This window comes from Acomys minous, assembly GCF_964271855.1.
Source record: "Acomys minous genome assembly, chromosome: 2".
Taxonomy (NCBI): Eukaryota; Metazoa; Chordata; class Mammalia; order Rodentia; family Muridae; genus Acomys; species Acomys minous.
In genome coordinates, this window is record NC_140484.1 from 123,989,944 (window position 1) to 124,014,085 (window position 24,142).

General features: G+C 37.5%; 1 protein-coding gene and 1 long non-coding RNA gene across 16 annotated transcripts in view; one reads left to right on the forward strand and one right to left on the reverse strand.

The window, feature by feature from the left end:
* Positions 1-24,142, forward strand: part of DLG2 (discs large MAGUK scaffold protein 2) — a gene marked incomplete at its 3' end in the record, with an annotated part of 1,901,401 nt that overhangs the window by 626,366 nt on the left and 1,250,893 nt on the right. The gene's annotated exons all lie outside the window — the stretch shown is intronic.
* The window catches only part of LOC311583175, a 35,592-nt gene continuing 13,283 nt past the window's right edge, over positions 1,834-24,142 (reverse strand). Inside the window, exons 2-4 of the long non-coding RNA XR_014774390.1 lie at positions 22,521-22,605; positions 3,164-3,246; positions 1,834-2,202 (exon numbers count right to left, since the gene is read on the reverse strand). This is a non-coding gene — a long non-coding RNA (uncharacterized lncRNA). The remainder of the gene's footprint in view (positions 2,203-3,163; positions 3,247-22,520; positions 22,606-24,142) is intronic.

A 24,142-nucleotide genomic window follows, 5' to 3' on the forward strand; every position in this document is an offset into this window, starting at 1 on the left:
ATAAGTCCAAAAGTCCCTCGGAAGCGCTGTGACTATAGATGGGTTTTGGCCATTGAGTCACATCTGAAGATCTTGAGGAAACATGTTTACCACTTATTTCTTCTCCTCAGTAAGTAAAGGAACATTTAGATGCAAAGGGGAGCAAAGTAAATGGTTTGCTCTTCTAGGAAATAGCAGAGGGAAGGACTAATATTGGCTTTTCTTGGAAAGATGGAAGGCTAGAAGCTAAAATGAAAAGATGTCTTTGTTTGAAGTCTCAAAAGAATTTTACCAAATGCATCCACAAAAGTGCATTTATCAAGATTCATTTGGAAACATCCATATTTGTTTTGAAATTTGGTTGACAGGATTCTGAAGGCCAAGAAATCTGATCACATTCCACTGCAAATCAGGGAACGCTGGTGGTGGATTCAGCTTGACTCCAAAGGCCTAAGATTTGAAAGTGGAGGTGCTGATGTACATCTGTTTGTCTAAAGATATGAAAACAGTGCCATAATATCTGATGGGAGGAAAAGTTGGATATACTAACACAAATAAATAAAGGGAAGAAATGAGGGAAACAAGGAGGGAGAGGAAAAAGAAAATTCACCTTCCTTCTAAATTTTTTGTCATGAATATTAAACTGAAGCAACTCTACTAATATTGGAGAAGGCATGTCTTCTTACCACCCCACCCCCCATCCATATGCTGATCTCCTCCTGGAATACATTCCCAGAAGCATGTAGAAATAGTGTTAGCTGATATGGGAAGTCAATCATCTTAAGAAGGTTGTCTATTATGTGTTTGATGGCCATTAAGGGATATCCCATGGAAGTGAGGAGAGAAGAAGAAAAAAATAAATGAACAAAAATCCGGAGCGTTATTGGTCTACTGTTGTTATTCATTCTGTCATTATTTTGCAAAAATGTCCTTGAACTATCAAAAAATAGCCTGTAGACAACAGAATAGTTTGAGGAACTGTGAATTGGTTAAATATAACTGGGCACTTGGGATTATAAATGATAGCCTTTGTCGTGATTTACCTAACTCAAAGGAGCAATCCAACCTTACTTCATAGCCTAAGGAGACAGCGGAAAATGGAACAGGGAAACTGATAGACACGAATTCCTGTTTTAGTAATATTCTCAGCTTTCATTTTCTCAATGCAGGAACTAAATATAATATTGTTTTATCAATGATTATTATTGTTCTAGTTTGATGAAAGTGTACTTACTAAGTGCTCATTCTCATGGTCTTGATTAGGATCATGGTGTCTATACATCTCCTGGCATGCATATTATCATAATGTTACCAATGGAAACTGAACTAATTCCACTGGGAGAAGGCAAACTTGAGACCCTACAGGTGTAATGAACCCATTTTAGTTTTTTGATGAATATTTTACTAATTTTAAAATTTCACCCTGAATATGAATATAATCAGGGATAGTGTCCACATTCCAAGATGTTTCAACATATCCCCATTTTTTACTTGCACAGTCTCCTCTGTGGCTTTGAGTTGGGGGGGGGGGCGGTTTCCTCTGATCTTGGGAAAAAGCTATTTTGCTTTCATTTGTAATAATAACACCACATCCACATGCTTCCAGTATACTTTTTTGGAAAGAATTTTTTTATGATTTAACAAGTTAAAAAAATCTTTTCCTCAATTTTTTAAAACATGAACAGATGGTGCTTTTCTGTGTCTTTTTAAGGATGCTCTGTCTTCCACAGCAGTGCTCAAGCTATGCATCCAATGTAGTATAGCTGAAAAAATATGGAAAACAAAAGTGGCCATGTAATTTTTAGTCTACACCAGCACTTCCACCTTACTAGACACTTCCTGTGCACTTCAGTGGCATCTGTGTGGGTATGTGGTAGCATTAGAGCCGAAACCCTCCGAGTTCATATACTGCCTGGAAAGAAGCTCTGGATGACTTTACAGATTTAATTTTATATAGCCAGTAATTTAAAGTAAATATGCCCCAATTATGCATTAACACATGTAATACTTTATACCTGATCATAATTGACAAGATTGAATGTGAAGAATAAGAGCAATAAATTCAATCTGTCAGACGTTTTTTATTATTCTTCCCAGCCACTATGTCTTTCCTCCACAAATCATTGATTCTTAACCAAATGAAGTGCTTAATTAAGGTCGTGACAAGTCCTTGGCAGAGAATTGCCTTCTTCTCTGTTGTACGACATCCATTCCAGTGTTACACTAAAATACATACATATAAACAATTTAATCAGTTATAGCCATGGCGCCCCCAGATAGTTTCTCAGCGACACCAAGTGATACATAGGGGCAGTCTTAGTCTTGGCCCTCTGCACTTTACAAGGCAGGCATAGGGCATGGAATAAAAGGTACATTTTTGATTCTTTGCTCCTTATACTATCTAAGCATAATAAACCACCGGACAGTATCTAATGGTGAAGCAAATGATCTGGTTTAATTTTTTATTATTATATTTCTTTTTTACATATACATTTATTTTATTAAGTGTTAATAAAATAAACTATATACAGCAAGAAGAACCACAAAATAGCCAGGAATTACATTAATGTTATTTCATAGTGATTTGGCTATTTGCATTTGGAAAACTTGAAGAAAATATCTTTCTTGTCTTGGCGAGTCTAAAATTCTCAATGAAAATCAATATCTATCATATCTCACCTCTATTAACTTAAAACATCTCTCTAGACCTCAAAACATGTTTAGTTTCTAATTTTGATAGTTAACAATTTATTTTCTCCGTTATTAACTTTCTCTTAAGAAGAGAAACTTGAAATCTTTGGCCTTCAACAAGTATCCTGAATGTAGGACAGGGAGAGACATTGTTAAGAGAAAATATAAAAACATTTTTTTTTCACTTAACCAAGCAGCCCCAGATGTTATCTCAGTCCAGCCCTAACCGTCCTACCTTAAGCTCATGCTACTCTTTGAAGTTCTCTAAGGGATTAGTGACCTTGTGAGCCTATCTCCCTCATCACGGTACAAGCCCAAATGGGAACAAGATCTCTGGCTTATTCATTTCAAGCCTTCTGACCCGTACACATTATCTAGTGAACAGTACTCAAGACAATTTTTTTTGTGGGGATAATGTTATCAGATTTCCAAGAAGGACAATTTCTTTCCTCGTCTCTTCTAAATGTTACTGAGTTCTTATATCAGTGTTTACCTTTTCTCTCCGGTAATGACTTGAAAGTTGTTCTGGTCAGATGAATACTTCATCCAGTCCTAGATCGGCATGCCCTAAAATGGCTGTGTTTATAAAGATGGAGGTTGTCACCATTAATATCAGGGCCACGTTTTGTAGACAGGCAAACTGAGGCTTTAAGGAACCAAGCAATTTGTCTAACCTCACAGAACCAAGAATCAAAGTCAAGTCTATGGTATAAAGCCTTGAGCTGTATTGCCTTCCCTTCTGCCTTATATGTGCCAGAAATTGATTAGATGATGATGACTCTAACATTTTATTAATATTTTGTGTGAAGTTTGAAAGTCATTTGTGATAAATTCTTTGCTTTCCATCAGTTTTTTGCTCAAGCGCTGATCTATGTAGTTGAAAGCTGTACCATCTAGATCAGCTAATGACAATTTTATATCAGAACAACCCACTCTCTAATGAGGAATTTGAAAACTATTATTGGAAATTGATCTGAAGTTTGTAATGTGGTAAGGCTGGCTGATAATGGTAGCATTGCATGACCTCCCTTCACACATACACAGCTTTTGAATTTTCTTTTTAGGATTTCAAAGCCAAAATGCTTAAAGAGCTCTGAACTGACTTGTGCGTACTTTAAAATTTTTGACTTATTGTCTACAATTTAAGAATTATATAATACTTCATTTTAAAGCCTTTTATTTATAAACTAGAATATAATATTTGTTTGAAGTTTTAAATTTTTTTCTTTTAGGCAATTTTTCTGTTTATCATATTAAACTGAAATATTTATCTGAGATATATATTGGACTTAAGAAATACAATATTAAAAGAAATATTTTTAAAGATAATTTCTAGCACCCTGCAATAAGAAGAGTGAATATTTGTCCTAATTTTGTAAGTTTATACCTAGTGAAAAATGTCAGAACAAATAAACAAACCACTTTGAAATGTAAAGCCCTAAATCCTTTTTCATTATAAATTTTATTTCTCAGAATGTTATATGTGTATAAAATGAAATATGATCATATTTACTTACTCTTTTTCCCTCCAACTTCTGCCATGTCTATCCAAAAGGACTGACTAGCCTAGATGATATACTGGTATAACAGTAGCACAATTGTTACAGAGTAACTAGCAACTTTTTAATTGAATTTGAGGCTTGCTCCATAGGAGAGAATTTCATGCCTGGTACTGTAATCCTGGTCAAAAGCCATGAGAGGGGAGGTCTTAGGCCCTAACTAGAACTTACTATTGATATTTTCCTGTGTGGTTATTCTTCAAATTGCCTTCCAAATATTTATGTTTATATCCTTATATACGTACTCCTTTATACTTGTGTTAGAAAAGGTTCTTTTGTCAATGGGCAGCAGTCAACATAGAGATGGGATATTTGTCAAAGAGCTAAGAATAAGAGATTGAGTGTTCATCTCTCAATGGGAGTCTTTATCAATCACTCCCTACACACAAGACCCAGGGAAAAACATGGAAGAAGACATAGAAATAATGTAAGAGGTGGAGGATAGGTAGGAGTACTATTAAAATGCTATTATCTGAACATGACATTGGCATTTCACACACAAACTCATAGCACCTTGGTTACCTGTAAAAGATCAAAATCCCAACATCGATAAAGGAAGTGCTTTCCAGGCCCCTCCAATTACTACAGAGCTATTGGCAGTTGATAACTCCTGAACATGGGAACACCACTCTTTTTTTTTTTTTTTCGAAAACAGGGTCATGCTAGTTTTCCCACTCCCCAGTAAATGTCCAACATCCCTGAATATGTAGACAAAACTAACTGGGCTTAATAGGTTATTGGGTGGAAGGAGACAAGAATAAGAGCATAAAGTTAGGTCAGAAATGCAGTATCCCCAAAGGACCAGTCTTGGCACAAAGATCTACTTCCTTTTTCACATTTCTTTGTGTGGGAGAATAAAAAAAATAGAACTGATGTATTGAAAACTTCAAAAGAATAAGGCTGCTGATTTTAAAGTCCAATCTCAGATCATGGAGATCAAACAGCAAAGTAACTAAAGGAGTCTGGTGGCCTCTACAAAGTAGGATCCTCTATGGCTGTCTCTGCCACTCTCCTCTGATTTCTTCTTAGATATTTTCTCAATGGGCTTTTTGAGTGTGTGGTCTCTTAGCCTTCCTTATTCTACTAGTGTAAGTTTTCATGACCCAAGTGGTTTGAGACTCAGAGGAGATTATTTTTGTTCCTTTTTATGGACGTGAAGAATCCCAAGCTTTCCTTGATTCTCAAGAGAATGAACATAGTCCCCCAAACAGTTTGCCTTTCTCCTTAATCTTTCCTTTGGTTTAAGTCTCAAGGCCTTTCTCCAAAGAAGCTCTGTCTATCCAAGCTGTGCCTTGGGAACATGTCTCAGAGTTTGCTGTTGACACAGCCTTAATTATTTCCTGTGGATATTTGTATCCTTAAGGAATGTATATTTTAATGGCTCCAATACGAGTCCTACTAGTTATATTTAATTTTCAGGGTCAGAATTAGTCCTTGAAGAATGGATAAGAAATGTCCAAAGTAACCAGCATTCTACGAAAGCAACTCAAATCTGATAACAATAATTACAAATCATCTTGAAGGATTCTGGATGGTATTTTTGGGATACTCTTACTCAGGATAATGTGAGAACCTATTGGAGATACAATGTAAAACCCGCACTTTCTTTTTGCCTCCAGTTGTTTGTTTTTAAGGCTTTTTCCCACCCAACTTCCTTATTTATCTGTCTGGTCAACACTGTGTCATAATCTGTCATGCACATTGACTCACACCTTGGCATGCTTACACACCTTAAACGTGTTTTAGAAATAATTGAAAATATTTAGAAATTGTTTCTGTTGCAATTGCCCAGGGAGAATTACTGGGATTTAGTGGAAAGAGGTCAGGGGTGCTAAATATGCAGAAAGATTGGAAGTCATTATGCATAATTTTCAGCTCACAATGTCAGTAACTGCTTCAACAAGAAATGTTGGCCTGCCCACAGCTGTGTACTTACCCCTTTCGTCTCTTCTGCACCATTGTAATGGTATGCTTGACTGTCTTAGCTGGTACTCCAAGGAGCAGCAGCAATGTTAAGAAGAAATAAGCATGGTGTTCTTATTAGGCTATGTTTCAACATCACTATTCTGCTTCTAACTTTGATGACAAAACATGGTTACATTGGCAATTTGGAATTATTGATGATGACAAAACTTAGGAGATTGGTGTGACCCTCACAGGTGTGTTAAAAGAGTGTGGTGAGCCCCAGAAAGTGGTAGAATAATCTACTTCTATTCTGTCAGTTTGGTTTTATTGTACTGACCTTAGCTGGCTTAATGGTCCACAGAGAAGGAAGCCAGATACATGTAGGGGGAAAATACTGAGATTCTTTTCTTAAGGATGTAAAACATGCATATAAGTAAAATGTCCTGGGGAAAAAACACTGACCAGTCCGTTATTTCCCTTATTTCACTTTACCCTAAAAAGTGGGGAAGGATATCTGGGAAAGAGAAATCCAAGAAGCATATTTGTCCGTGTATTCCTTTCTTTTCTTCTGGGAGGCCAGTGATGAGAACATGTCTTAGGCAGGCCAAAGAAAACTGCCCAAATGCTTCCAGCCAGAAAAGCAAAAATCTCAGTCAGACAAGAAAAAAGAATGTTTAAATGTTTGATTGTTTTTCTTCACTGCTGTTCTGCTGTAAGACAGAAGGGAATAAAGAAGGCTTCATGCTAGCTGGAGTTTTTTAGGTGAGTGCTGGCCAAGGTGTTTAGAAAGCAATGATTATATAAACAAAGCATTGAAAGAAGATTTTTGCTTGGGATGAGACAGAAAATGACTATTTTAATTTTTCCTTAAAGGACTAAAGTACTTGTAGCAGGTAGAGGAATTGCTATTTAGCAGAGTACCCAGTAAAAATGGTTCAAGTAAACCAAGAGAGAGACATAGAAAAGTAAATCTGGGAGCCACGGGGTTAGCTGAGGTAAAGGAGAGAAAAGACGGAAGAAGAAAGCAGATTGCACATCTTCTAGTTAGTGAAGGATTTGAGTTTTCCCTTCACGCCTGATCTGCTTTGGGAAACTCCAGTGCTCATTCATTTCACTTTTTTTTTTTTTAAGGAAATAGACATCAGTTTTTATACATTGGAGAAATACAAACTAGTTTCTGACATGCTTATTTTAAAAACAAAGGTTGGTATTTTTAAACTTCTAATTAAAAGATCTTATAAGAACAAGTCTACCTGATGTCAATCTGTTGGAAGGTCTTGCTTCACACTGCTACTTACATTCTATGGAAACAATGTCTAGAAATGATCTCAGTATCCTAGACCTGTGAGAAATCGTGATTCGTGCCCACAGTTACCTCCAGGAATGCCACGGAACAGCAAAACCCGGGGAAAGAATTAAATACTTGCTGCTAATGCCCACAACTGGACTTAAACAAAAATGAAGTGCCAAAGCTCTCCGAAGTGAGTAGCAAGTCATTTTATTTGACTTTCAAATATTAGGTCTTGGAATGTTTTCAAAATCAAGTCTTGTAACCTATTGTCAAGAAGAGATAATAGGAGTCTCTGCAAATGTCAAGGCAAAGGTCACATCTGACATATTCATCTCCAGGTCTGGCCAGCACAAAAAACGTTATCATTTTTCTTGTCCCCAACTTACTTATCCCTTAACTCTCCTAGACTTAGTTTAAAGATAGGATAACAGATCTGGCTCCTGGTTGGTCACAATATGCTGCCGTTTTATTTTTGGATATGTTCTTGTATTCTTCATACGGTTACTTGCCAGTACATCTGGCTCACCAAGATATAAGTTGTGTGTGTGTGTGTGTGTGTGTGTGTGTGTGTGTGTGTGTGTGTGGTGTTGTTATTTGTTTTGTTCTAACTCTAGATTTGGAATTCTGCCTTATGTAATAGTAGATGCTCAGCAGTCGTTTGCTGGGAGAAATGAGTAACTTGTCTCCTTAATAATTCCATATGGCAAGTGCAAACATAGAAAAAGTATGGAAAGAATGTGAGCCATGCTGAAATGTTATGGGAGTGATCCTCAAAGTGAACTTGTATCAAGCGCAAGCATTCTGGGCATTCTTAAACACCAAGTGAGAAGGTTAAAATTTAAAATTTCAATGATGCCCATGCCCTAAGCTGCTTAGATGTTCTTTGCAAGAAATAAATGGTACAGTCGCAGCACTTACTATGTGGGGGAAAGGGTGTGTTCCGTTCCATTCATGTGTCCAGTACATGTTCAGCCTCTGAGCAATAAGTCAGTGTGAGGCAATGTCTCTATACTCTAATGGTCTTATATTCATGCTGACTAGAAAGGTGGGAAATGCAGCTTTCACAATCCTAGGAGAAAGCAACCACATCTCAGGCTATTCAGGCTGTACCATTTAATTTTCTGTGCAGATCGCTGTCTGACGCAGGGGGCAGCTTTGAAGCATGTCACCAGGAAGCCTGGGCACTTTAATGCCTGTATCTTTCTGTGGGATTTGCAGTTGGAAGTGAGCATTCAACTCACTTAAGGCTTCTGTGTCACAGGCTAGCCACTTGAGCCTTCTGCTCACAATTTTCTGCATGTTTCCCAGAGTCAGGTTAGGGCTTTCTTTGCCCAGCTTAATGATGATTTCTTTCTCTAGTATTTGTCCTCTCTCAGGTGAGCTACATCTGTTCCATTTATTCTCATTCATTGTGACTGCCACATTATCTCTTTGTCCCAAGTGATTCACAGTGTGATTCTTGTCCCAGCTTTTCAGAACTCACTTCATAGTACTCTTCTTATTTTCAACTTGCTTGTTAAGGGCCTTTGAAATTGGTTATTTTCCTAGATGCCACTGATTTGGAATTTTTCTAGAAACATCTGCCAGTATAGAATATTATAAGTGTTTATGTATTTGCATGCCAGAATTCATAACTGCAAGAAAGACACAAGGATTAAAACATACTTAATTTCAATGTTTTGATTAAAATGAATTTTGAACCTGAGAGTTGATGCTTTATAATAAATGGATAGTTGTGGCCTTATTTTTAAAAGATGACACATAAAACCTTCTGAGACATAGGCATGTAATCATAGGGATAATCAATAGTAATTATTACTCACAGTTGAAACTGCTAGTGGCACACCTCAATAATCTTGCTTTAAACTGCCCCATTTTGTACCTTCCATTATTCAGGACCCATTTTGTTCCTTCGTAATAGTGTTTGAAATGTGCTGTAATCATAACTTCTTCATTGATGTGACTCTAAAAGAACAACTTAAAGGAAGAAGAACTTCTTTTATTCGTGAATTCAGTGATTTCAATTCATGGTTGGCTGGCTCTACTGTTTTTCAAACATGTAGCGCTATAGGAAGATCATGGCATACGGGCATGGAAGAGGGAAGCTGCTGACCTCCAGCAGCAGGGAAACCAAGGGGAAAGAGAACAGAGAGTGGACTGCCACTAGTGACCGACTTCCTCCAAGCAGGCTGTCTCTGAACATTTCCACCACATCCTTATAAATCCACTAAGTGAGCTCATCCATCCATGGAGTTGGAGTCCATATGATCCAAGCATTTCCCAAAAGCTCCACTTCTGAGTATTGGTAGCCAAGTCTTCAGCACACAAGTTTTAAGGCCCACTTTCTACACAAACTCTAACATGTTCCCACGTATATTTGTCACTTAATTTTGCCTTTATCTTTATGTTTTTGTGATTAGAACACACACACACACACACACACAAACTACATAGCTCATATCAGTTCAATCTTGAGAGCCTCTGCTATTTACTCAGTCCTGAATATAAGCTTAACTCCCTCTCTAGCCAATTCTTTTGTAAGATAAAACTGCCTTGAGCTATCAATAAATTGTGAGAGGCTGAGCATTGTCTTATGTGTTCCCAGTAGTTTACAGTATAAAATGCATCATGCTTTTGTTTGCTTGTTGTGGCTGTTACATCAAGTAGGGATTTCTGTATTCCTAGGGGGTCTAACTGAACCAAAGATTATACCCTGTTTTTGAGGCAAGATATGTCTTGCTGATGGACTTATGGCTATTGCAATGACTGAGACAGACCCAGAAAATCCTCTAGCCATCAAAGTTATTTGCTGAGAAGCTATGGAGAGCAGGTATTTCAAGAGGTAGTCTTGTATAAGGCTCATTCTCTTTTTTTGTAGGACACTTTATTCTTTATAATGATCCTTCACTTTAGAAATGCAATCTAACCTCCACTCATACACAGAAAATATGTGTCCACCCCTTGTACAAAATGGGGGTACTAATTCTTGTTTTACTTTCATGGGGTGAATATGGAATTACCATGATGAATGCATCTTTCAAGCAAGATATCCATGGAGAAAACTAGATTGGTATTTCCTTAATTAACTAAGAAAACTTTGGTCATTGCTCACTTGTTTTATTTATTTTTTTTCTTTTAGCAAAGACCTTCAGTTTCTATGATAACTGAGTATAGTCTCTCTCTCATCAGTCAACATAGTGAGGAGGGAGCCCACTATATTAAGAAAGAACAAATTAAATTAAATATACAGTCTTGCACATAGTCCTTAGCCTCTTTCATTTTTAAGGACACATCTAAAATATAGAATTCTAGAAAAATGACCAAAACCAAAAACCAAAAAACAAAAAACAAAACAAAACAAAAAAACCCGGCAACATAGCTTATCCTAGCTATAGGAAAGTTAGCTGGTAAGTGGCAGACAGCATAGGATTGGTCCACAGTATAAATGAAGATCCTGACTTCACAGATGATAAATTTGTATCATTTGTTTTTTTTCTATTTTCTAGGTAATCAAGGCCTTATTGGGTTCAAACCCCTTGATTGTATAACTTAACATTTAGTCATGGATATGGGCTGTGTTTTCCTGGGATCCTGGGTGGTCATTCCTTCTGTCCTCAAAATACCCCATCTATTCATATGAGACTACATAGAAACCATTACAAAATTTAGAAACTTTCATCTCCATAAAATTTAATTCTGTATCACTGACCTGTATATCCAGCTTCCTAATCAGTGCCTTTACTTTGGTGTCTTACAGGAACATCAGATCTCTTCCCAAAGTTTATGGTTTCCTTCTGAGAAATGCCCTCCTCTACGCTTGTTCACCATGGGTTTTGGCCAATCCATTTATGCTTTGTCATACCAATTAGGATGACTTCTCTTTCTCTTTGGCCCCCTTAATGTTTTAGTTTTGACTCCTCGGTATTTCTTGAATGTGTCTATTACTCTTCTGCTACTAGTTTAGTTCTAGACATCATCTTTCCTCATCTTCCTGTATGTTTTTATCCTGATAAGTCTATACTGCATGCATCAGACAGAATTCTATACAATAGGTACTTATGTATGTGTTGTATTCATCATTTTTCTCCTAAGGGTCTTTTCCATTTATTCAACTGTCAATTCAATCCACATTTCTTATGTGGAAGCTTTCCTTGACTGTGCACAAATATAAATTTCTATTACATAGTCTCAGGGTTTTTTGTACTTATCTCTCTGTTAAATTGTTAAAATATCTCTCATTGTTAAATTTAATGTTGGTAAAGTCAAATGTCAAGAATTTTTAAAAATTATTCCATCTATTGTTTCTAGCATAGGGAAATATATAATTTAAGAATATATAATGCAAAACACAAAGAAACTGTCAATGTGTGTGCTTCCAGGATCTTCTAGAAGTTATTGTAAACATGGATGACATCCTACTTTGATCCCTTTATGTTTTGTAAGATCCCCATTGCCTAAAGGTTATGCCTCACAGAAATCTTTAGATTTCTCTAATAGCTTCCTTTTCCTGGTGCCCTGGTAATCTTTTCAGCAACTGGGAGTACCAGTTTTGGGGGTTAGATTGCTGAGAGAAGAGTTTTCATCAAGGCTCTTGTTCATAAGAGAAATGACAAATGATGTCAGTTTTCCCTAGAGTAACATCTGTGTTTGTATTTGGGCATTAGCATTTCCTTGAATCTTTATAAAGTCAGGTCATTTCAGTAAGATGTGGTATTTTGGAAATGTAGTCATCATAATGAATAATTCTGCTCCATATCCATGGACGAGACTGAGGTCACTTTCTCAGTTTCTAATTGATCTGGTAATTTTATATCGAGGAGTATTTGGCCCATTCATACATCTTAAGGTTCAACATGTTCTTTTTAGGAAAAATAACTAAGAAGCCCAAAGGCTGTATGTTTATTAATTCACCCTCAAGCCGTATTCCAAAAATAGTAAGAACAAGAGAAAAACTCATAGCCTTACTTATGACAATAAATTCCAAGTGAGTAACTCCCTTCCAATAATTCAGGAAATTTGTTTTATGAAGCATTCTTCAAAGTGCGGCAGTATTGGATGTCTTCCATGCTCACAGGCCTTATCTGGTTTTCCCTTCAGGGTTTTGGCAAATCTGTTAGTCACCACCTAATGTCATAAATTACCATATAGTTGGTGGTTTAGGACAACACACATTTGTGATCTTACATTTTCTGGTGCTTTAAGTATTACAGGAATAAAGGAAGCTTTCAGTGGGGTTGTAGTTTCTCTAGAGGCTTAAAAGGCAAATCCCCTTCTTGATATTCTTAATTTCTATAGGGTGCCTGCAGTGCTGGCTCTTTGTCTTCCTGTATGTCCTCTGCCACCGCCACACAGCTCCCTTTTAACCCTTACCCTCCTGTCTTTCTTATGAGGATCCTGTGATTTACAGTAACCTTCCCATCCCGAGCTTCTTTACTAAGCCGTAACCACACATATCCTTGTGACTTCCAAAGAACATATCTGAAGGTTCTGAGAATTAGTACACATATCTATTACAGGAGATGGTATTCTCTCTTCTATACCAAGTATATTTAATAATTTTGAATTCCAGACAGACAAAATTAAAGTTCAGAAATAAATATTGTAGCTTATATTTTTTTAAATTTTGGTGCCTTGAAGTCATGAATTTTCTCTTAAATCTAAAATGCCATGTATATATTACAGCTGCTTATTATCAGTCTGTTTAATTTTCTGTCTGTTCAAATGTGAAGAATCATCATTTGTTGTCTTAAATTGGGTATTTGATTAATGAAAACCATCTTTTGAATTTGTGAAGAGCGTCAAGCTGTTAAATCACTTGAGATCACTTACATATGAAAGTATGGTATAAGTGACTAAAACCAATAACTATATATGAAAGCTAATATAATTCAACCCAGTCCTCAAAGCTCACCACAGATGTTATCTCTTTGATTAAAAGATTGCTGACTTTAGAGAGAAGTGGGTATGACTTCCACTTTATTATGACAGTGTCATATGTAACACTGTATTACAGCATTTACTACATTGGTGTATTGATCTGTTTATGTCTCAAGCTACCTGCAAATTATCCAAGAGCAAGGACTGTGTTCGTGCTTTTCTTAGTACTGATGCTGCACATAACTGTTCCTGTCATGGTGGTACATTGATTCACTTTCCTGAGGGAATGAGTCTCTGCATAACCCTTCTTTGGCATCATCCGGCTAGATACATCTTAACAGTGATGGCTGAATATGCTAATGAGACAGGATGAGAGGCTATAAAAGGATGACTAGAATCCACCTCCTTTCCCTGGTAAAACAAATCTTTGCATATGTTACTGTGAATGCTGTGAATGAGGTTCAATTAGTTATTTTCTCTCATAAAGCTTAATGTAATATAATGTAATGAAACAGATTCACATGTATGCATTCTAGATTATGGATAGAGTAAGCATGGCATCAGAGAAATTAAATAAGATTTAGAAACACTAGTGACATTTTAAAACCTTGTATTAAGTGAGAAGAAATTAGATCTGAACTTGGAAGTACTATAGATAAGTTCAGAACATGTGAATCTATCAGAATTAATGGTCTTAGGAGATATAATTTCAGACACACTGTCTTTTAGCTTGTTCCTCTGTATACAGAAATAACATGTTTTTACTTCCTAGTTACTTTCACACTTTGGTTATTTAGCAACTCTCTTACCATTTGTTGGCATTTCACTGTATCAGTAAGAGGTTTGGTCACAGCCTTATAGCTACCAAAAACAAAATGATCAATCATGCTGCACATAATGTTCCCTTAACTTCTAGGATGTAAGTAATAGACTGAGGGATCAAGCCAGGTGTGTGTGTGTGTGTGTGTGTGTGTGTGTGTGTGTGTGTGTGTGTGTGTGTGATTTTAAAAATAATATCCTACTAATTAAATATAAAATTAAAAACAAGTTCTCTGAAGTAGCTTGAGTAGGTAGCTGAGTGATTTCGAGGTCTGGAACAGCCTAGTATAAAGATAAGGATAATAGTGTTAGGAAGAATGAGACTAGGGTATGAAGAACATTCTCTGTGTAACACTTTTTTGGCACAGACTAACTACATCTTAGCACTGACCGAGGAACATAATACTAACACAGGATGAAAGATTCTTTTAAAATGACCATAATCTATCTCCACTCCCTGGAAAACAAATCAAAGCACATGTCATACTAATGAGGATCAATAAGTCATTTTCTAACATAAAACACAGTGTATGTATGACTAGAGCAGAGTGATATGCACATATTCTGAATTATTGATAGAGTAAGCATAACGTCAGAGAAATTAAGGAAATATATGTATGTCTTCCTATTTATATATGTATGTATACATATGTATGTGTTTTCTTTCTTTCTGGATATGATGGGACAGAGAATAAAACCAGGCTCACCTTTAATCACTATGAGAGCTTCTATGTTTTTTTTAATGGTCCTCTGAACCACCCTGGCAGATGCTTAGAGTTCTAAGACCCATGTGTCATTTGCCCACCCAGCATTGCAGCCCTTTTCAATGCTCTACAAAATTGTCTAAGTTCTCAGTTGAGCCCCTAAGCACTGATATTCATTATGTAAGGTCTTAATACAAGGAGTATGAAGAAAACCCTGAGTGTCGTCCTTCTTCAGGTCATGTTTGGGCAATCGTGTTGTTGAGACTTTATGGGTGTAGCTTCTGACATCCCTAAGAGCCAGAATCTCAGGGTGTTTTCCTTGAGAGTCTGTAGCCAGGGTTTTGGATACGTTATTGAGTTCCTATATCTACCACCCTTCTCCACCCTAATCCCTTCAAACCTCTAACACTAGGTGTCAGAGAAAAAGTTCAGAGGTAAAAAGGGAGCATAAACCTCTTAAATACTTCCTGCTGATTAGGGGTGTTGAGTTCCTTGGGGCAAATTCAATCTTTGTATTCAGAATACATCTAAGCAGCATTCCAGCAATCCAGCAATCCAGCAATCCAGCAATCCAGCAATCCAGCAATCCAGCAATCCAGCAATTCAGCAATAGCAAAAGCAGCAGTAGATACCATTAGTAGCAGGGACTAGCAGCAGTAGCAGCAGCGGTGGTGGAGGCAGTAGCAGCAATGGTGGTGGTGGTGGTAATGGTGGTGGTGGTAGTGGTGGTGGTGGTGGTGGCAGCTGCAGCAGCGGCAGTGGCAGAGGGAACAGCACCTCTTAGACTCTTAGAAGTACCTGGCTCCTTTTGGGGCTCTGGCATTTGTAAGTTTCCAGAATTCCAATTATAAACTATCTTCAGCTGACAAAATCATGTCCCTCCTAGAGCATGACACACATTATAGAAAGCTGCTGTGGACAGTCTGAAGCAGCCCCATACCCAACACCTGAGAGTAAAATGAAACCATATTCACATAATCTTTTTTTTTTTTTAAGAAACCAAAATTCTTACTTCAAGCTTATGTCTTCTAGAGGGCTGTTCTGTAATGTTCCCTGAGCCTTAGGTGTTTTCTAGACGTATCCATTGGGACCTGGCTCCACACTTCTGCATTTTGATTGGTTGTAATTACCATAAGATTCTTAATAATAGTTTAGTTCCAGTCTTTTGTTTGCTGGTGATGTTAGCTCCAGGTCTAAAGCATAGTAACCTCCTGTATCATACATATGATTTCCCCTGAAGGAACACAATAATATATTAAGAAGACAATCTCATTATATTTGAATTTTGTTATATTCTGAATAAAAAAGATCAAAAGACTTGTTACTATTATATATGAGACATATATATGTTACTATAATATATGACATGTGTATATGTTACTATGTATATGCACAGATTAGTAGATATCTACAAGGCAATGGATATGAATAAACATAAATATGGAAAGACATTAATATGCCCACCCATCCATCTACGTTATAGATTATCAATATAACTCATTGGCAAATACCCTTGTGAGATATCTGGGGCATTCCACATAACTCAGAAGAGAGAAATGATATTCAAGTAGATATTTTTCACGAAAGGGAAGCTTAAAAATCATTCATGTCATTCTTTTAACCCACTAGTTTGAGGGGGAAAGAAATATGACATTTAGAAAGTTGCTATTGTATCATAGACCTTTCTTCCTCTGGGTGACATTTTAATGCTGAACAGTAGGTCCTTGCACAAGAGCAAATATAATGGTTGATGTATCTAGGAATTCTTATTCAGCTTCATGAGGTTCTCAATTTCTACTTCTAAAAACTTACTGTCCCTATGGCTTTATATACCTCACTTGTTTTCCTTGAATGATATGATTCACTAACATTATGCCTAAAATGTTAGCAAGTCATAAACCTATGTACCTACCTTCCTGGCATTAAGTGCTTAAATGTGATAGGCAACTGTGCACGTGTAATATTGAGGTTAATACATTCCACCAAAACCCTCTCTATTTTTCTATCTCTTTGATTCATGGATTTTACTTGTGTTTCCGTCACATAGTAAACCAGAGAGACCGTGGAATTGGCTTTTCCATCTTTGGTCTGACAAAGGGCATCCCAGAAGTACAATCCTTAATAAGAAAGTGATATTATAGTTAAGTACAGGATTCTCTCTTCTGTAAAATCTTGACCTATCACTGTAATTCCACTGGCATTTCCCCATAAATGCAACTACTACTAAGATGAAAGAAATATTAAAAAATTATTCTGAGCACAGTGCTTTAGTAAAACTCTGACCTGTCATATTCAAATCACAAAATTGATATGCTAGTGGCTGGTTAGCAAACCGAACACTGGCTAGCTGAGTACCTTGCTGGTACCTCCCCCTGTATATGTTCATAGGGTATCAAGTCTCTTCTTGGTAACCTGCTGTCCTTCCTAAGGCACCAGCCAAGGACAATACAGGCGGTAAACCTTAAACCCCTACCCAGATCTAGACAATGGACAGAACACTCTCCACAGTAGAGTGGAGAGTGGGATATTACTTTCTCACATACTCTGGTGCCTCACCTTTGACCATGTCCCCATGAGGGGGAGACCTAGAGTCTTCTTTGCAGCTTGTCTTCTCTGAGAGACTGGAGCCTAATGAATCTGACCAGCTTCATGAACTTCCAGAACCTATTTCTGAGTTTGCTTTCCTGCTTATGCACTTCCCTGCTGGATAGACTTTTTAATCCCAGAGAAAACAGTTACACACCAGTCTATACACATAATATATTATTCATTTATTCATCAAATCTTTACATAGTACCCAGCATGCAATGAATATGTTCAGTACTGCTACGGGGAAACAAGAAGGAGACAATGGCGGCCCCTGCTTTTAAGAATCATAGTGTTAAGAGTAATTTATATTTGAGTCAAACTTGGACCCAAATATTTACTAGCTGGGTCACATTCCACATGTGACTTTAGACCTATGAATTCCAGTTTCTTTACTTTGGACATATGGCATAGCTGAGGATGGAGAGACATTACAGGAAATCACTTGCACACATGCACAGAAACCTCAGTTTGGATCCTCGGTGCTCACCTAACAAGCCCAGTATAGTTAGTTCCCAGTAACCTCACTTCCTTGGCCAGCCAGCTTAGCAAGAGGAAGGAGACAGGGAGGGACTAGGGCCTGGGTGGAAGAAGGTTGATAAGTCCCAGGTTCAATGGGAGACTCTGTCTCTAGGAAATAAAGTAAGAGTCATAGAATAGGACACAGCAAGTCTGCCTCTGCCCTCCACATGCCAAGCGGAGCATGTATGCGTGCACACACATGCACATGCACACACACTCACACACTCATGCACACACATGTGTGCACATGCACGCACACACTACACACACACACACACACACACACACACACACACGCACGCACGCACGCACGCATGCACACACCACTATTCCACATACTCACGTGAGGTGTGTGTGCAGCGTAAACATTTTACCAGATTGTGAGAAGGAAAGAGATGGCTTTCATCTTTAATTATGTTTCCTCCTTTCTCTTCCATCATCACTGCCTTGTAAGTAGAACAAGGAACAGAGTTCCTTCACTTAGCTGAGGGCCATGTGGTTAGGTAAAGATACCCTGTGTTTTTTGCCAGGTTAGAGTGACTACAAGACAATACCCCTGCCAGCCTCAGAGTGCGTTCCATTATACATCCCACGTCACTTCCAGCTCTTCCTATGATAAAAGTTATTTTCCATCCCTCACTGTAGCATTGCTCCAATGATAACTGACATAGTCTTTCTCAAACCTCTTTTTTTTTTTTTTTTTTTTGCATTAACACTGAGAACCTTTTTAGCTGTATCCTGGTCTCCTCCCATAAATCCGTGGGCTAAAATTATTTCTTTCTTTTCAATTTGGGAAGGTTAGGTAGACATTGGGTCACACTCGGGCCCTGGCAACAAATCACTGTGGCTTTAATTGTCCTCCTGTTGTCAACGTGCCCAGAAGATTTGAGAAATGGGAGCTCCCACAGACAGAGCTCAGAAAAAAAAAAAAACCACATTTTGCGTGTAATTGACTACAATTTGAGATTGCCCTGGCTTCTATCATGCAGGACCTGTACAGGAAAAAAAAATGGTTGATAGAGGAATTCTATCTTGCTTAATCATTCTCTCAACCTTTGGCTCTTGTTCCCTGTTGATAATCACTGCTGAGCATATTTCTTGCTGCTGAGAAGGTGGGCAGGCGCTGCAGCAGCTTCTAAGGTATCTCCTTAGGGGGTTGGCAAAGGATTCCTTGTGGAACTGAGATATTCTTTGAAAAACGTGTTTGTTTCCTTCACCCTTGAGAGTCTGAGCAATCAGTCTGGGGATTTTCCTTCCTAAACTGCTTAGGCTTATGAAGTGAATAATTTAATCAGTGTCTGAAAGTGTTTTTTTCCCTCAACACTTTCAGCTTTGATAGCTAATTTACATATATGTTACACAAGATTTTCAAATTGATTAGGTGACTTTTTTTTTCTATGAGTTGGTCCTCGGAAGACTTCTGTTAAGTAATTTGAGTTAATATTTTTAACTGAAGATCAACAACTGTCTATTAATTTCCAAAGCTATAATCACATATATGGTTATCTGATTGGATGCCTAGTTTTATATCAACTTGACACACACTATGGACACATCTGGGAAGAGAGGCTCTTAACTGAGAAAATGCCTTCATAAGATTGGCCTGTAAGCAAGTTTGTTGTTTGTTTTCTTGATTGTTGATTGATGTGAGAAGGTCCTGTATGTCCCTAGGCTGGTGGTTCTGGATTCTATAAGGAAACAGGCTGAGCAAACCATGAGGAGCAAGCCTGTGAGCAGCACCCCTCCATGGCTGCTGCATCAGTTCCAGCCTTGAGTTTCTTTCCTGGCTTCTTCTTCTGATGGACTATGATGGAACAATAAATATAAGGGAAATAGATTTTTTTCCCTCTGCAAGCGGTTTATGGCCATGGCATTTGATCACAGCAATAGACACCCTGACAGACATACATGGCTATATTTAGAATTTGAGATAATTGAAATGTATCTAGACTCCCTGACCCAAATTAGAGAGCTCCCTCATGTTACCAATGGATGTAGTCTACGACAGAGATGACAGAAGCATTATGTTCTGCATGGCCAGATGCAGAGCACAGTAAAGAGTTTCTGTGTGGTTATGTCTTAGATAGAATGAAAACCTATAACACTATAAGAAATAGATTTCATTCCAAATAATCTAGGTCTCATAAAATGTCTAGTGAAAGGAAAAAGTGATGGAAAATAGAAAGGACTCTGATTCTGCGCTTAGACTTGGCAAACATGTCTTGATGTATAGCAATAAATCAATCAAAAAATAAATGGGACTGCAGCAAGAGTCAGGAGCACTCAGATCCTGGTAGTATCGCTTCTCAGATTGTTAGTATTATGTTTTATCCTTCATGAGAATGGCTAAGAACAGCTTATGATGTATTGGTTATGAATAAAAACCAGTTTGAATACTTCTGGCCATTTGAATGAAATTTAAGCCAAGTGACTTGGAAGTGTTTATGTGTTCTGTAAGTCACCCCTCCAGTGTTTATGTATTTTTGTATCTGTATGCAACCATTTAATCTATTTTCTTTATCTAAATATATTATCCTTTCTTGTGTGTGTGTGTGTGTGTGTGTGTGTTTGTGTGTGTGTATACATGTGAAGTCGGGTATGGTAGCGCATACCTTTAATCTTAGCACTTGTGAGGCAGAGGCTGGCAGAACTCTGTGAGTTCGAGACCAGCCTGGTTTACAAAGCGAGTTTAGGATAGTCACAGCTACACAGAGAAACCTTGTCTCGATAAATCAAACAAACAAAAACAAAAAAACAAAACAAAACAAAAAAACGAAAAAAGAAAGAAAAAAAAAGAAGTATGGTTTGTGTGCAGAGTATGAGGTCATGCTTGTGAGTAGGTATGGAGGTCAGAGGTAAGCATAAACTTTTGTTCGTTGAGAAAGTGATCCATCTTATTTTGTTTTGTGTTTGAGATAAGATCACTTACTGGTTTATAACTAACCAATTCAATGAGATGGGCTAGCCAACAGACCTCCTGCAAATGCCTTCTTCACCTCCCTAGCACTAAGATTATGAACACAAGCCACTATGGCCAGTTTTTTGCTTTTTGTTTGTTTGTTTGTTTTGCTTTTAATGTGACTTCTGAGGCTCAGACTGAGGCTCCTATGGTTACACGGCATGTACTCTGCTGACAGAGGTTTCTCTATAACCTCCTATGTAAGGGGGAAGGGTTCTTATAGTGAACCATCACACATACTGTCTTTTTCTCTATAAAGTTCCTGACCCTCCCTAGCTGGATAAATGGCTCCTGTTTTTTGTTTTGTTTTGTTTTTGTTTTTCCCCATTCCAAGTAATTAGTTGCATCTCAATTACCATACCCAACACTTGCTCCGTAATTATTGTTCACACACCCAATTATAGCTAGAATGCTAGGAATATGATTTTAGGCATGAAGTAGGTCAAGCATTGTTGAGAAAATCACAGTTCCTTACTTAAGACTACAAGATCCAAATTATATGTTTATAGAGAACACAGAATGTGCAAATATGATAGGGGTGGAAGTGGCAGCCAGGATAGAAGGAAGTAAAGAATAAAAAATTCAAAGGTATAAATAATAAGACTGTGTGACCAGAGAACATTTACAAAAAGGACAGGAGATGGACAAACTAATGCATGGAAGTGTGTGCATTGGTTTTATTGGTTCTATTACTGAGGACTGTGGGCTTTGGTTCTTGCTCTGAGTCTCAATGCTTGGCAACACTGAGAGAAGATGATATGATAAATACAAAACTGACAAATGAATTTATTTATAACTTGGACCCAAACTGAAGATATGGAACTTCTCATTCTGTCCCCATCTTGTCCATTTCAGTGTTATTACTTTACGGAAAGATGAATAGCCATATAATATGTGAGTATAGATGTATCTTTGGGGTGACAGTGCAGGCACGTGGGCATGGTTCTTGATGCTAGGGTTTCTGGAAGTGGATCATTTACATTCCCATAATGGTACTGTAAGCCATGTAATGTGTTCTTCTCTTGCACACAGTCACTAAACACAGTCAGAAGGCAAGGCTTACTTATTAAATGTAGCAGGTAAAGAAAGCACTGAAATTATCAAAAAAGGTGCCCTCCTCATTCAAAGAGAGTGTGGGGGTTTTAACCAAGGTATCTGTATCCTTTTATAAAAGCATGTTGCTGAAAGGGATGTTCTTCAGTTTGCTCAGCTTGAGACATATATTACTGAAAATGCATAGCTGAAGGACATAGTTTAAGAAAGAAAAGTACATGCACATTTCTGGATGTGTTGGATATGTTTTGTTTAAAGCCATGAAGTATTTGTTCAAGGAATTGCAATGATGGACAGGAACTATTATGGATATTTTCAATTGCTTCTGCTGAAAAATATTGTACCTGAAGCCAAAGGAAAGGACACTAGAAAAGGAGTGTAAGAGATTCTCCCTAAGCCTAACTGTTTCAGCTTTGGAGGTAGAGCTGAAAAAGAAAACCTCTGCCTAATTATTAGAGTCCTATTAAAGGCTCATACCTCTTCAAATGGGGATAGAATAGATATTGTCCTTCATGAATGTATGTAGTAGTCTCAGGCACCTTCAAAAGTTTCTGAGATATTGAATAAATTCTTACCTGGTCAGAAGACACACAGGGAGGATAAGTCAGAAGGCGTTCATTTCTCTTTTAGGCTTTACAATTCTCTTCTTAAATGTAAGACCTAGCAAAAATAAACAAGAAGAAAAGAATGAAAGGTCATGGTAGAGCACGTTTGGAACTCCAGAAGTTGAAATGGATTTAAAGGAAGATCAAGAGTTCAAGGACATATTCAACAACACAATGAGTTCAAAACCCTGTCTCAAAACACACACACACACACACACACACACACACACACACACACACACACACACACATACACACACCAAGAAAAACAAAAACAAAAAAAATCTATGCCTGGTGCCAAAGCAATTACATGTAGTAAAACAGTTAAAATTCATTCCCCTATGGTATCTAACTTTAACAGGGTTGTATAGGAAAGTAGCCATTTCTAGGTCCCAGTCTAACCCATTGAAATTATGAGAAACTTTATTACAATGTTCTATGTGTTTTATTTCATTGTAGTATTGTCATAAAAATGTTTTAAATTAAATTAAGTCACTGTCATAAAATGTTTTAAAGAGGCAAACTATCTTTCTTTCTTCTTTCCTTTCTTTATTCACTTCACATCCTGGGTGTAGCCCCTCTGTTCAATCTCATCCTTTCTCTCCCCTTCCCATATTCCTCAGAAATGGGGAGCCTCCCCCCACCCACCCATCCCAACTCATCAAGTTGCATTAAGATTGAGTTCTTCCTCTTCCCCTGTGGCCTGGCAAGGCAGTCCCATCAGGGTGAAGTAATAAAAAAATCAGGCAATAGACTCAATGTCAGAGACAGGCCCCTCTCCACTTACTAGTTAATGGACTTACATGAAGACTGAGCTGCCCATTGGCTTCACCTAGGGGGGTAGAGGACCTAGGTCCATGCATGGTCCTTGGTTGGTGCTTCAGACTCCACAGTGCCCTCTGGCCCCTGGTTAGTTGGCTCTATTGATCTTTTTTGTGGAGCTCTTGTCACCTCTAAGTACTTTTATCCTTCACCCCATTTTTCCACTGCTGGGTAGAGCCTCTCAGAGGACAACTCCAATGATAAAGAGACAAACTTTATGGATGCAAAATCTTTCCTTTTTGAAGTATAGGATAACTCAGAGTCATTAAGAAACTAGCCCAAGAGAGCACAACAAAGCATAGCTTTGTTTGACATAGGTCCTCATTGTGCTGTAAGTCCCATAGTCTTTTATTAAAATGTATATGTCTCCTGTTGTAACTCTTTCTCAACATTTATTAGTTGATTGTCTTTCCCGCTTTGTGTTTTATCATATGTATACTATTAGACATTAAATTTTTTAGTCTTTGTAAATTAATTTTTTCCATGGACATCTATGGAATGATTATATAATATATTGTCTTATAGAAAAAATGCATATTACTAGCAACTAAGGATGGTAACTATTGGCATACATGTTAGCTTAATGAGTCAGTCTTGTGTACATAAATGGGGAATGAAAAAAATCAAATTAACTATCAAATAAGCATGCCAATTTAGATGATTTCTATTATCTAGCATACATTAATGTATATTGGAATATGAGGAGAAGCCTACTCAAGATCCTGAAGCGAGAAAACTTTGTAAAGGAGAAGAATAGAGAGCTTTATAGG